The following is a 15,530-nucleotide window of genomic DNA, read 5'->3' as shown; positions in this document are numbered from 1 at the left end:
TTATTTTTTATTTTAAATCAAAACATAAATTCTCAAAGAATAAAAAACAGAAAAACGATCAGTCTTTTTATTTTTCTCAAACCGTCGTCAAGGCAACTCAAGGCACGTAAATACAAAGTGCTCACTCTGATGTTTTTACACTTGCTCTTGTAAGGTCACTGTTGTCAGAGCTGTTAGTTTCAGAGCAGGACGGGTTTAGAACCACACTCTGAAACAATTGTACACACGGAAAGATGGGGACTATATTCTACAGCTGTCTCTGAGGCTATTCCTCATTGTAATGGAGGAGAAAAGGGTTTTCCCTGAGGTGATTCACTGGGGTCAAGCTATTTGCACTTTGGAAATTGATGGTCAATTGATGGAAAAATGAAATAATATATTGGACTAAAATTTAAGTTTAAAAAAAAAATAAAAAATAAAAGTTATGATTTTTCATTTCAAATCACTTTAATGAGACAAAACACGCATTGTTTATCTTATATATTTACGTATATTTACTATTATTTATATGCTTTTTAGAAAAATGATACAGTTGATAGCCAAGGGGTTCTTCTGTTTAATGACAGTGGAATGATTCTGGCATCAAACTCAAAGTATTAATTGGGTATTAGTCTATTTATAATTGATAAAGTAAAATTTCACCTGCATCTCTACATCAGTCTTACCATTCAAATCCAATTAAGCGTTAATAAAATAAACAATGCTGATAAGAAATATATATACACACACACACACACACACCTTGATTTACAAGTTTAATTCGTTCTTTGACCGAGCTCAAAACTCAATTTGCTCATAAAACAAATAAAAATTCCCCGTTAAAATGAATTGAAGCGTTATTAATCTGTTCCAGTCCCGCCCAAAACCACAGCAATTTTTGTTACATGTTTTTAAATAAGAAAATGTACAAACTGGATTCCAAAAAAGTTGGGACACTAAACAAATTGTGATTAAAAACTGAATGCAATGATGTGGAGATGACAACATCTAATATTTTATTCAGAATAGAACTGAAATCACAGATCAAAAGTTTAAACTGAGAGAATGTATCATTTTAAGGGAAAAATATGTTGTTTCAAAATATCATGGCATCAACAAATATGTATTAAATATAACATTTATTTTTTAAGTATTTTCAGTGTTTTATTCATGTCACCAAGAATATTGTTATTGCCAAAATTAGGGCCATATCCCCCACCCCTAGTTGTGTTAATAATCCCAGTGGAGTGTTTATTATAATCTAGTAACACAGTCTTTTCCTTTATATTTTGTACAAGAGCTTAGAAAAAGTAATGTCTTTTTTTTTTTTTTTACATAAAACTTAATGTTTGTGAGGAGTAGAAAATGAAGAATAAAATCCCAGAACTCTGACCTGAGTGTCTCCAGTTTACAGAGTGAACTCTTCAGTGCAGCAGAGAGCTTCTCCACTCCTCAATCCTGCAGGTCATTGTTACTGAGGTCCAGTTCTTTCAGGGAGGAGTTCACCAGTAAAACTGAGCCCAGATCTTCACAAGACTTTTCCCCAAGTTTACACACAGTTAGTCTGTAAAGAGAGAGGACATTACTCACTGAATAGATACAGGAACATTTCTGAAAGGATTAAGAAAGACATGTTGATTTCATTTAGAGGAGAAACAAACAAACAACAACAAAAACAAACAAAAACATCCCACTGCGACTCATCTTTCCTCCAGTGGGGGGGAAAATGCTTCATTTAAACATTAAAACACACAGTTGAACAGAACAGAACTGAAGCTTCACAGAAACCTCTTAGAGCAGCTATAGAGAAATGCCTCAAATAACAAGATAACTTTAGGAACAACAGAGTTCAGTCTGATCTTATACATTGCACTGATCAGACTCTGTGTAGAACACATTAAAAGATAAAAACCAAAGAGTCAGTGTCTGTATATCACTATAATAATAAACCTCTGCTCTGGTTCATAGCCTGTATGACTGATAATATCACCATGGGGAGAGTCTGCTGTTGACTGTTACTCCAGCAGTGGAAACACTTTACAGAAGTCCTGAAGTGTTCAGAGAGCAGAGATAATGTAGGAGAAGATGATCTGATTTTTGTGAGTAGTGAATTATAATCTAGGAATCCAGCACCTGACTTCATCTTAATATTTCATACTGTATCCTCTAAATAAACATGCTAAGATCTATAAAACTAATGTTGGTGAAGCATTAAAAATCAAGTCTGAACTGACAGAACTGACCTGAGTGTCTCCAGTTTACAGAGTGAACTCTTCAGTGCAGCAGAGAGCTTCTCCACTCCTGAATCCTGCAGGTCATTGTTACTGAGGTCCAGTTCTTTCAGGGAGGAGTTCACCAGTAAAACTGAGCCCAGATCTTCACAAGACTTTTCCCCAAGTTTACACCCAGTTAGTCTGTAAAGAGAGAGGACATTACTCACTGAATAGTTACAGGAACATTTCTGAAAGGATTAAGAAAGACATGTTGATTTCATTTAGAGGAGAAACAAACAAATAACAACAAAGACTAACTATAACAATCTCACTGCAAGGAGCCAAACACTTTATGGAAGCATTAAAACACAGACTCTTTGGTGATGTGTTAACCAAAGAGTCTGTGGGTGTATATCACTATAAAAAATAAAGCTCTGCTGTGGTTTGTAGCATGTATGACTGATAACACCACTCTTGGTGTTAAAGACTGTTTTTTAATTTGTCATCGAACAATCCAGCAGCAGAAAACACCTGTTCAGAAGCTCCTTGTGGTGGGAGTACTGAGATAATGCACTAGACTAGATGATCAGATTTTTGTGTGTTGTGACTTAAATCATAGAAACCCAACAACTTACATTTACTTTTTTCATAAACATGTATAAAATTAATGTTGGTAAAGCATTAAATATCAAGTCTGAACTGACAGAACTGACCTGAGTGTCTCCAGTTTACAGAGTGAACTCTTCAGTGCAGCAGAGAGCTTCTCCACTCCTGAATCCTGCAGGTCATTGTTACTGAGGTCCAGTTTTTTCAGGGAGGAGTTCACCAGTAAAACTGAGCCCAGATCTTCACAAGACTTTTCCCCAAGTTTACACACAGTTAGTCTGTAAAGAGAGAGGACATTACTCATTGAATAGTTACAGGAACATTTCTGAAAGGATTAAGAAAGACATGTTGATTTCATTTCGAGGAGAAACAAACAAATAACAACAAAAACAAACTAAAACAGCCAACTGCAACTCATCTTTCCTCCAGTGGGGGGAGAAATGCTTCATTTAAACATTAAAACACACAGTTTAACAGAACAGAACTGAAGCTTCACAGAAACCTCTTAGAGCAGCTAAAGAGAAATGCCTCAAATAACAAGATAACTTTAGGAACAACAGAGTTCAGTCTGATCTTTTACATTACACTGATCAGACTCTGTGTAGAACACATTAAAAGATAAAAACCAAAGAGTCAGTGTCTGTATATCACTATAATAATAAACCTCTGCTCTGGTTCATAGCCTGTAGGACTGATAATATCACCATGGGGAGAGTCTGCTGTTGACTGTTACTCCAGCAGTGGAAACACTTTACAGAAGTCCTGAAGTGTTCAGAGAGCAGAGATAATGTAGGAGAAGATGATCTGATTTTTGTGAGTAGTGAATTATAATCTAGGAATCCACCACCTGACTTCATCTTAATATTTCATATTGTATGTTACGTGCCAGAGAGGCACTGTTTGTTTTGTTTTCTCCCTCTACTTTCTTTCACTTCCTCTCTCTCTAGTTTATTACCTGTTCAGCCAATGGGAGAGCTGTTGCCCAAGTCCTAATCCTCCTATAGGATGGGCTGTTCACCTGTGTAGTGTGATATGATGAATTAATTTCTAATAAGAAATTTGACTTTGAGATTTGATTTCAAATACCCAAACTTTCGCTGGTTTTCAGAGACATCCGCAAGCCACACCAAGCCAAGATTGAAATCTGAGATAAGCTTTTCAGCAAGAACCGGCTCCAAATTGGTGCCTGAAGGTCTGTGTCAGAGTCATAAAACTGACACTACAGGCCCTTTTAAGGACAGTTTACGACACATGGCCTTGGAGGGTCATGCAGCTCTTCTCAAATGCAGAATGCAGAGAGACACAGACTCAACCTTCTTCTCACACACTTTGAAAGATTGTTAAACAAAATAATCACATTCCTTAATTCCTTGGTTTACCTGATGAACAAGTTGCCTATGGGCACAACTGTGTGAAATTAATTCCATTTGGACAATCAAAATAGGTGGCATTAATTTACATGTGTTTAAATCATTTTTGTTTTATATGAATTTATGTAGAACCAAGGTAGCCACATACTGTGTGTGTTGTTGGTTAATAATTATGTAGAACATGGTTTTCTTAATGATATTACTTTGTGTTAACATCTAATCTTTTATATTGCAAAAGTATGATTCAAAATCTTGGAGATTCATTCAACGGAGATGGTCTTCAAGCCTTTGTCTTGTCAAGGGTCATACATTTTATGGGATGTCACTACCAAGGTACAGCCAATCAGGAGCAAGAGAGGCTCCAATCCTGAATCTCTGAGACCTAATCAGGGCTTCAAGGCAGGTTTTATAAATTCTGGTTAAAAAAGCCAGTGGTGGCAAATGAAAAGGACTTTTAGACTTAAGGCTTCAGACACTATAGGCTTCTTCTTTCCCCACACCTTCGCTTCACTTCACACTTTTTCTATTTTAGCCTTTTTCAAGGCTAAAGAGGAAAATGACTCGGGTTTTGAAATGACTCTGCAGACGTCAGACTCTCATGGCTTTCTTAAATAATAAATCTAGTAGAAACTATAGTTCTAGAAAGGACCGTAGTTTAACTCCAGCAAAATTCAGTGCCACCCAGAGCATGAAAAAAAGTGATGACAGCTTCCGGGCCAGCAACGAAGAAGACGGCCACACGCACACCCAAAATGACCTTCTGAGATGAGGCCCAGGAGAGACCTGCATGGACGTGTCTCTCACAAGGCGGCAGATCAGCGATGACAGAGAATCCCCACAGAGAACTTCAGAACGCCACCAGCTCTGACGGCGGTGTCTGAAAAGGGGGAGAAAAGGAACGCCCGCGGCTGCAGTTCTCCAGGAAGCCACGCCGGAAAGCACCGTGCGTCAGTGACATGCTCCCTATCCATCTCTCTTGGATATGAAGCCCACCAAGTGGAACAATGCAGAGGGGTGAAAGCTTTTTACCTGTGTGATACTTGAATGCTGCTAACTTATGGTTTGAGGCTTGTTGCTGCTAGCTTATGTTTACAGATGTTGCTGCTATTTTGTTTGATGATCTTGCTGCTAGCTCAAATTGAGATTGTTGTTGCTGTCACTAGCTAGAGTTTGAGGTTTAGTTGTGGTGCTGCTAACTTTACTTTAACCTAACTTCACTTTAGCCATTTTAAATCTGTGGATTACTCTTCCCTTGTTAAATCTCTCTATCACCACTACTGGTGTGGACAGGCAAGTACAGGCACCTATACATTCCATGGTAGGACAAACCCTGTATATACACACACATTAGGTAAGGGGTCAGAGTGCCACAGCTGTATTTTTGGGGCAGGTTAGTTTTATTTTTTAGGGAATTTTTGTTTATTTCTTTTCTTGGCACCATCCACAGTCCACCCAGTAGCAGTCGGTTGGTTTTATCATTTGATATTTTTCATTGTCTTCTACTTCTCATATCATTGCTACAACTACATTTGCATCGTTGTATTCTTAAACCATAACCATACCACTACTGCTGCTTTATTGTACTTTGTACAAACCGGATTCCAAAGTTGGGACACTAAACAAATTGTGATTAAAAACTGAATGCAATGATGTGGAGATGGCAAATGTCAATATTATATTCAGAATAGAACACAAATCACAGATCAAAGGTTTAAACTGAGAGAATGTATCATTTTAAGGGAAAAATATGTTGTTTCAAAATTTCATGGCATTAACAAATCCCAAAAAAGTTGGGACAAGGCCATTTTTTACCACTGTGTGGCATCCCCCCTTCTTCTTACAACACTCAACAGACGTCTGGGGACAGAGGAGACCAGTTTCTCAAGTTTAGAAATAGGAATGCTCTCCCATTCATGTCTAATACAGGCCTCTAACTGTTCAATCGTCTTAGGCCTTCTTTGTCGCACCTTCCTCTTTATGATGCTCCAAATGTTCTCTATAGGTGAAAGATCAGGACTGCAGGCTGGCCATTTCAGTACCCCGATCCTTCTACGTAGCCATGATGTTGTGATTGCTACAGAATATGGTCTGGCATCATCTTGTTGAAAAATGCAGGGTCTTCCCTGAAAGAGATGACGTCTAGATGGGAGCATATGTTGTTCTAGAACCTGAACATAATTCTCTGCATTAATGCTGCCTTTCCAGACATGCAAGCTGCCCATGCCACAAGCACTCATGCAACCCCATACCATCAGTGATGCAGGCTTCTGAACGGAGCGTTGATAACAACTTGGGTTATCCTTGTCCTCTCTGGTCCGGATGACATGGCGTCCCAGTGTTCCATAAAGAAATTCAAATCGTGACTCATCTGACCACAGAACAGTCTTCCATTTTGCCACACCATTTTAAAAGACCCCTGGCCCAGTGCAAACGTCTGGGCTTGTGGAGCTTGCTTAGAAATGGCTTCCTCTTTGCACTGTAGAGTTTCTGCTGGCAACGGCGGATGGCACGGTGGATTGTGTTCACTGATAATGCTTTCTGGAAGTATTCCTGAGCCCATTCTGTTATTTCCTTGACAGTGGCATTCCTGTTTGAGGTGCAATGACGTTTAAGGGCCTGGAGATCACGAGCAACCAGTAGAGTTTTACGGCCAATTGTTCCAGATTCTCTGAATCTTTTGATGATGTTATGCAAGGTTGATGATGAAGTCTTTGCTATTTTACGCTGGGTAACACCATTCTGGTATCGCTGCACTATCTTTCTGCGCAACAATGGTGGAATTGGTGATCCTTTAACCATCTTGGCTTCAGAGAGACACTGACACTCTGAGAAGCTCTTTTTATACCCAATCATGTTGATTCACCTAGTCAAATGACCTAATTAGTGTCAATTGGTCTTACAGCTATTCGTTGTATGCTCAATTTCCTTATTCCAGCCACTTATTGCTACTTGTCCCAACTTTTTTGGGATTTGTTGGCACTGTGAAATTTTGAATCAACATATGTTTCCTTTAAAATGTTACATTTACTCAGATTAAACTTTTGATCTGTCATCTATGTTCTATTACGAACAAAATATTGACATTTGCCATCTCCACATCATTGCATTCAGTTTTTATTCACAATTTGTTTAGTGTCCCAACTTTTTTGGAATCCAGATTGTACTTCGGTTTAGATAAAGGCTGAAAAGAGCATTGTGTTGTTCCCTCACTTCCACATTACACCACACATTCCATGTTACACTCATCTTTGATAACCCTAGATGCCATCTTACAAAGAGTGTCTGTCGCAACATTGTATCCTCTAAATAAATGTTAAAGATGTATAAATTAAATGTTGGTGAAGCATTAAAAATCAAGACTGAACTGACAGAACTGACCTGAGTGTCTCCAGTTTACAGTGTGAACTCTTTAGTGTCTCAGAGATCAGCTTCACTCCTGAATCCTGCAGGTCAGTGTGACTGAGGTCCAGCTCTTTCAGGGGTGAGTTTGGTGAGTTCAGAACAGAGCAGAGACTTTCATAGAAGTCCTTGGATAGATTAAAGTGAGACAATCTGTAAGGAGAAGTAAACACAGTGTAGAGTTAAAACAGAGAATGTGAAACTCACCCTCACAGGAATCAAGAATTATGACGTGTGGAAAACACTACTGTTATAAACTTGGGGTCTGTGTGTTATAAACGTTATTAAGAGACACAAGCAATGAGCTCAATCTGAACATTCATTCATTTTCTGTAAGTGTTTCGTCCTGTTCAGGGTCACGTGGGTCTGAATCCTCCCCAGAATCACTGGCTGCAAGAGGAACACTCCCTGGACAGGGCCCCAGTGCATCACAGGTCTTCACTCACTCACCCATTTGACATTTATAAGGTATTTTATGATTTAGTGATCACACTCAATGATGATTTTCTTAAACATTTATATTTGGATTTGTAAAACATGTTTATTCTCAAGCGAAATGTTTCAGAAAACAGCTCCATATTGTTTTGAAAGAAATGTATATCATTTAAAAACACACTAAAGTTTCGCTTTTGTAAACAGTGGGAGAACATTTACACAACACCTCATTTATTTACTCTTTTCAAGCACTAAATGAGCTCCTGTTATAATCTGTGACTGTTCTCCTGTGTTTACGTCCTTTGTCATGTTTTGATCACGTGTTCAGTTCTGTTTTTCTTGCCATGTGTCTTTTCCGCTCGTTTCCTAGCCACGCCCTGCACCTGTGTGTCCTGAGCGTTCACAGGTGTTTCCTATCGTGTTTTCCTTCATAAGCTCCTCTCTGTGTCCCTGGTTTGTCCTTCATTTTGTGTCTGTGTCATTTGTGCTCCCTTTGTTTATTTCTTGTTCCCGTTACTTGTTTGATAACTCTCCATCTCTGCATGTGCTTCAGTCCCTTCGTCTCGTTACTGAACTGACAGCTCCATAAATCCAGATCAATGTGGAAGATCTCAGTAAATAGTGTTGGAGAGTGTGGTTTGATGAGACACATTCAATAAAATGCCCCATAAAATATGAAATAAGAATAAGAACATAGTGAACATGTGCTGTGTGTAAAATATAAAGTGAATCATGAAGCTGAAGCAGCAGAGCCACGCCGTCAGACCTCCACAATCTGATATTTCAAACACTTTCACACATTTCTGTCAGAAATTAAAAAATAAAAAGCGTGTCTTACCTGAGTATCTCCACTTTACTGTTTGAACTCTTCAGTCGGTCAGAGATCAGCTTCACTTCTGATTCCTGCAGCTCAGTGCGACTGAGGTCCAGCTCTTTCAGGGAGGAGTTTGGTGATTTCAGAGCAGAGAAGTGAACTTCACAGGAATTCATGGTGAGTTTATATCCATTCAGTCTGCAAAGCAAAGCAAATACAGCACAGTTCAACAGAATGTGGATTTCAGACTCAGAATCAGTTTAATGAGATTAATGAGTAAAATAATACTTTCCATTATTTACATTATTCAGAGGGGCATTAATAACAGACTCAGTCTGAACATTTTTTCTGAATATTGTTCTGAATATTTTCAGCACTGTTTGTATTCTCTTCTCCACATGAACTTTCACCCCCAAAATTAAACTCTCTTTAAACTCCCTCTCACTTCAGGAGGCAGAAATGGGGGAAGAGAGAGTTACAGTCAGATGAAGACAGTGTTGAGGACTAGTATCACTGGAAAATAACTACAGCCCGGTCAAAAAAGTCACCAAAATAACCAAGTGTCAGGGTCATGGTGGGACCGAAGTCTCACTAAAAATCACTGGGAGCAAGGCAGGAACATCATACACACTCACACTCGTGGACTGAAGGAGGACAGTGCTCTCAATTTCCACTGAGGGCCAGAAAAAGCAGACTAAAAAAAAGTGTTTATGTTCAAGCTGTAATTGCACTTAATGCACAACTGCTCAATGAGGAACAGGGCACTGATTTATAAATGTTGGATGTCTTCTTTTTTAAGTCTTATATTACTGTTAGTGACTATTAGTGCTATATGTCCAGTGTCTGTGTTAATCTTCTGCACTTTAAAGCAAGAAAATCCCAATTTTGTTGTACTGCTACAATGACAATAAAGACATTCCTTCATGAATCATTCATTCATTTTCCTTCACTCCCACCACACCCAATTATTCCTGAGGGTCGTGGGGATTGAATCAGAGACCTTCCAGCTCCAAACCCTCTTCTCTGACCACTACACCACAGCTGTCCATTTATAACACCTGAAATATTAAAACTAAGACTTTACCTCAAAGATGAACCACCAAATGTTCCTAATAAACACACTGAGGCGACTGGTTTAAAACCTTGTAACGTAAACAATCTCAGAGCCATCCTCTGTACCATTAAATGGAAAACTATGTGAGCTTTGAATGTTGAATATCAGAAACATTTAGATCACTTCTGTCCAAATCACAGACCAACATTTATTAAATGTTCTGTGTAAAACTAGAGCAAATCTTACTGTTTCTACAAACCTTTTCAGTTCAGGAACACACAGAAATCTCACCTGATTATCTCCAGTGTACAGTGTGAACTCCTCCATCCCTCAGAGATCAGCTTCACTCCTGAATCCTGCAGGTCAGTCTGACTGAGGTCCAGCTCTTTCAGGGGTGAGTTTGGTGAGTTCAGAGCAGAGCAGAGACTTTCATAGGAATTCAGGGTGAATCTACAGTCTGTGAGTCTGCAAGGTAAAGTAAATACAGGAGAAAGTGAAGTTAAAATAGAGAATGTGAAATTCAGACTCATGTGAATCAGGAATTATGAGATTTTCATACATCAGTATTTCTCCAATATTAATTATTCAGGGGTGTGTACATTATGAGCTCAATCTGAACATTTGTCCTGAATGTTATTCTGAAAATTTTAGTGCTATTTACATTCTATTTCCACATGGAATTTCACTCCAAACTAAGCACTTTCACTCTGTGAAAGAAGAGTTAAGAGTAAACTACAGTCAGCTGGAGCAGGAGAATACTGTGAAGAAATGTGCCAAAATGATCAAGGAAAACCTTGTCTCCCTTAAAAAAATATGACATAAAAAATTTGAGCAATAGATGCCAGTTTACAAACAGTACACAAATAGTAAAATCTCTCCATGTTATGCATGTAAAAAAATGGCCTAAACTTTGAGGGCAAACTACAGCCAATCAGAGCAGGAGAATATGCTCATTATCCACATGGACATTCATCCAAAATCTCACCTGAGAGTCTCCAGTTTACAGTTTGAACTCTTCAGTGCCTCAGAGATCAGCTTCACTCCTGAATCCTGCAGCTCAGTCTCACTGAACTCCAGCTCTTTCAGGGATGAGTTTGGTGATTTCAGAACAGAGCAGAGAGTTTCACAGGAATTCATGGTCAGCTTACAGCCAGACAATCTGCAACACAATGTAAACACAGTGCATAATACAGTAAAAAACGTGAAAGTGAGGATCTGTCTGTTAGTTTGGTTTGTTAGAGCAAATGTGAGCGCTTCCTTTTGACACTGGTGCTCACCAAACAAGCAGCAACTCCTTTTTTATTCTGTGCAGTGGAGGAATTTCAGGTGCTGTTTTGACTCCTTTATCCATTTGACCACGTCTTGTGTTTCCAGTTGAAAAAATACCACCAGGTACACAGCCCCGAGAAGTGCATTAAGCTCAGTGTGGGGCATTGTTCAGATGACAAAACTAATGTCATAGCGTCGCTTACATACGTCATACATCATCGCTTTTTTAAAATACATTTGGTTCAGGACCAAACCAGGACTAAAATATAACAATGTATGAATTTACATATTTGGTCCAACCCAAGGAAACTGAACTACAATCTGAACACTCCTTGAAATTCAGCCTCACAGGAATAAAAATGATCAGATTTGCTGCTTTTATAAACTTGGGGGATTTGTGTGAGATACAGTGTGAGTGAGAGAAAACAAGAGAAAGACATCAGTCTTATCCATGTTCATCAAACTCCACCTGTTCTGTAATGTCTCATTCATTTTATTTATCACATCCTAATTATACACACAGTGAGGAACGTCTACTGACTGTAAAACAATCTGGAAACTTCTCAGTCAACAACAACCTGAAATATATATATATAAAAAAAAACATATAGAAACGACACTCACACGGCTTTTCTGCAGTTGCTCACAGCTGGGATAAGACTCCAATAACCCTTCTCAGTGGTTTTGTACTTCCTCAAGTCCAGTTCATCCAGCACCTCGTCTGAGTTCACGAGCATGTAGGCTAACGCTAAACACTCATCAGCAGACAGTCTCTTATTTGACTGATCCTTGGATTTGAGAAACTTCTGAAGTTTATTGGATAAAGAGGGGTCGTTCATTTCAGTGAGACACAGGAACAGGTTGATAGATCTGTCAGAAGGAAGGTCCTCTCTTTGTATTACCCATTTGATGTACTGAACTGTTTTCTTGATGCTCTCAGAGCTGCTCACTGTGTGTGTCAGTAGGTCCTGCAGGAGTTGTTGATTGGACTCCAGTGAGATGCCCAACAGAAAACGGAGAAACAGATCCAGGTGTCCAGTCTTACTCTTTAAAGCTGTACGCACAGCTCCCTTCAGCAGCTCGTCCAGTGAAAGTTTGTCAGACCACTTCATGCTTTTCGGCTTCAGAAGCTGCAGTTCCTCCATGTTGTTGTTCACACAGCAGTGAAACACATAGAAAGCAGCCAGAAACTCCTGAAAGCTCAGATGCACAAAGCAGTAAACCTTCCTCTGGTAAAGCACAGACTCCTCCCTAAAGATCTCAGTGCAAATCCCAGAGTACACTGAGGCCTCAGTGACATCAATCCCACACTCTCTCAGGTCGTCTTCATAGAACATCACATTGCCCTTCATCAGCTGTTTGAAAGCCAGTTCAGACAGTTTCAGAAACATCTTCCTGTTGGATCTCAGGAGTTCCTGTAGAGTTCCTCTCTCATCTTCCTCCTCATACTTCTCCTTCCTCATGATTGTCTGAGTGCACAGGAAGTGTGAGTACATTGCAGTCAGAGTTTTAGGGATTTCTGTGGTCCCTTGTTTCATGATTCGCTGAAGCACAGTTGCTGAGATCCAGCAGAAGACTGGAATGTGGCACATAATGTGGAGACTCCTCGTCGTCTTAATGTGGGAGATGACACTGTCGGCTTGGTGTTGGTCACTAATCCTCTTCCTGAAGTACTCCTCCTTCTGTGGATCATTGAATCCCTGAATTTCTGTCACACGGCTGATGTACTGAGAGGGGATCTGATTGGCTGCTGCGGGTCTGGAGGTTATCCAGATGTGAGCAGAGGGAAGCAGGTCTCCTTTGATGAGGTTTGTCATCAACACGTCCACTGAAGACACCTTGGTCACGTCTGACACTTTCTCACACTCTGAGAACTTCAGTGGAATTCTGCTTTCATCGAGGCCGTCAAATATGAACACAGTTTTACACACGTCATATTCCTTTGTGTCCAGACCTCGGAGCTCAGGATGGAGGCCACACAGAAGTCCATGAAGACTGTACTGTTTGTGTTTAATCAGGTTCAGCTCTCGGAATGGAAGCACAAACATGAACTCTATATCCTGATTGGCTTTTCCTTCAGCCCAGTCCAGAATGAACTTCTGCACAGAGACAGTTTTTCCAATGCCAGCAATGCCTTTAGTCAGAACGCTTTTAAGTTTTTCAACTTGTGGATCTTTATCTTCTTCTCCTTCTTCACGTCTCACATCTTCATCCATCACAGCTCTGGTGTTGTCTTCTTCCATTTCTCCCATCGTACACTGTACAGGGTTAAATATGTCTAAACAGTTTATTGGTGTATCTGGCAGGTTTTGTTTCCAGGGTTTGTTTTCAATCTGTAAAACTTCATGTTCTTCATTCACTCCTTCCCTCTCTCCCTCAATGATGTAGAGCTGAGTGTAAACTCTGTTCAGGAGGATTTTATTCTCTTGTATTTTGAATCCCTCAAATAAGCTCTCGTACTTGTTCTTCAGGCTGATTTTGTTTCTCTCTGAGACACGGAGCAGGACGTCATCCACTGGTTTGTATTCATCCAGCTCCATGGACTCCTCCGTGTGTGGAAACTGAACAGAGACTGTTTTAAACCTCTTTCTGCAGCAGGGACAGGTCAAGTCTCCTGAGTGGACAGACTGGTCCCTAAGGCTCCTGATGCACTGTCTACAAAAAGAGTGTCCACAGGTGATAGAGACTGGATCTGTCTGAATCTGCTCACACACTCCACACCTGGAACCATCCTGGAGCAGCACATCCCTCCCAGAGCTAGAGGGGAAATAAAAGAGTGGATGAATCAGAATGTGTAAGTGTGAGAGAGTCTGAAACTTGAACAAGACTTAAACATGAGTTCGTACAAGTGAGTAATTCACTGACAACTCAGTTCAACCAAAGAGAAGCTACTCTCCATTTCTTCATCTACTAATACTCATTTTAGCACAGAGGGTAATGTGTTACTGACACAGAAACACGGCTTAAACCTGAGAAAATAAACACGATTTGTATTTACAGAAAATAAATCAATGTCTCATATTTAGAAAAGTGGATCACCTGCCTGACACAAGGCGCTAAAAAATGGAACCAATGTTGTTTCTCCTCTTTACTTCAGTAATGTACTGTTCACAGGATGTTACAAAAAATCACAAATGAACACTTCACTGTTTGCATATTCCCTTTAGAACTGATCTTATTATTTTAATATTTAAAACTCATTCTGAAATACATCAAAAGAGAGGAATTAGAAACTAAAAGTGAATGAGTACATTTACACATTCTCACAATCATACTTCAGTAGACAAAGAACAAAGCCTGAAATACATTACTGGAGGATTTAGAACTACCTCTGAAAAGCAGAGGTTTCTGGTAGTGGACTCTGTAATAAACTAAATTTAGCACAAAAAGTAAGGAAATGTGTGTTTGTAGATTATTTCTTTGTTGTAACAATGCTTCTTGGCAATAAATCTTATACCGTTGGAAAGTCTGTTAATTTCCCTTTTAAATGGTGTCACATTTGTAAGGAACATGCATTTGTGGGATGAGCAGTAGAGCTGAGTATGTGGGTTGCGTCCATGAAAAATTTGCCAAATCCTTTCTCTCCACAAACACAGCGCACTCCACTAACACCACACAAACACCACACAGCACTCTCTACTAACACCACACAAACATAGCACACTCCGCTAAAAACGCACTCTCCACTAACACACCACACACTCCACTAACACCACACAAACACAAAAGAAAATTCAAGAAAAAATTAAAAGGCTGCTTGTCGTGGTAGAACTCACTAGAATGTGGTTCTATGGAAGCAAATCTGTCTCAGACTTTGAAATATTACCACCTTTGAATTTGTAGATTATTTTGCACTGAAATTATGCATCTGAAAATACTTTCTCTTGAATTGAACTCGTGAATTTTCAAAAACATGGTTTCACTGCTTTTATTCAAGGTTAATAAATTCTAATAAAAAAATTCAAGCTCATAAAAATGAAAACAATATATTTCGAAGTTGCTCAGATTCAGTAGATGGGATTCAGACACCAAAATACGAGTTACAAAAAATTCAGAGTCACATCCGGGACACCAAGGATGAGCAATCGATTCATTAGGATTTTCTCTTTCACCTTAAATAGTACAGTAGTTGCATTCTGTACAAATGCAATACGAACACAACTTCCATACCGTGGAAAAACTACACATTTAGCTTCCTTCCGTGGATATTATCTCTTTGTTTTCAGAGTGTCTCAAAAATCTGAAAGTCTCAGTGAAGACACAATATAACAGACTATTGATGTCCTGAAGACAAAGAAATTTTACTGTGGAAATGTTTTGTAATGGTCCTGTGAATATAGAAAGTGACATGATGAATATGTAGAAACATGAACTGTGGAGTAAATGTCCTG

The 15,530-nt window shown here is 39.3% G+C and overlaps 1 pseudogene; it reads right to left on the bottom strand.

Moving 5' to 3' along the window:
• Positions 1-15,530, bottom strand: part of LOC136678179 (NACHT, LRR and PYD domains-containing protein 3-like) — a 45,194-nt pseudogene that overhangs the window by 7,600 nt on the left and 22,064 nt on the right.

Source organism: Hoplias malabaricus, chromosome 2 (genome assembly GCF_029633855.1).
Source record: "Hoplias malabaricus isolate fHopMal1 chromosome 2, fHopMal1.hap1, whole genome shotgun sequence".
NCBI classification, from domain to species: domain Eukaryota; kingdom Metazoa; phylum Chordata; class Actinopteri; order Characiformes; family Erythrinidae; genus Hoplias; species Hoplias malabaricus.
Note: the sequence above shows the minus strand (reverse complement) of the source record. Positions and strands in the feature narration are given on the sequence as shown.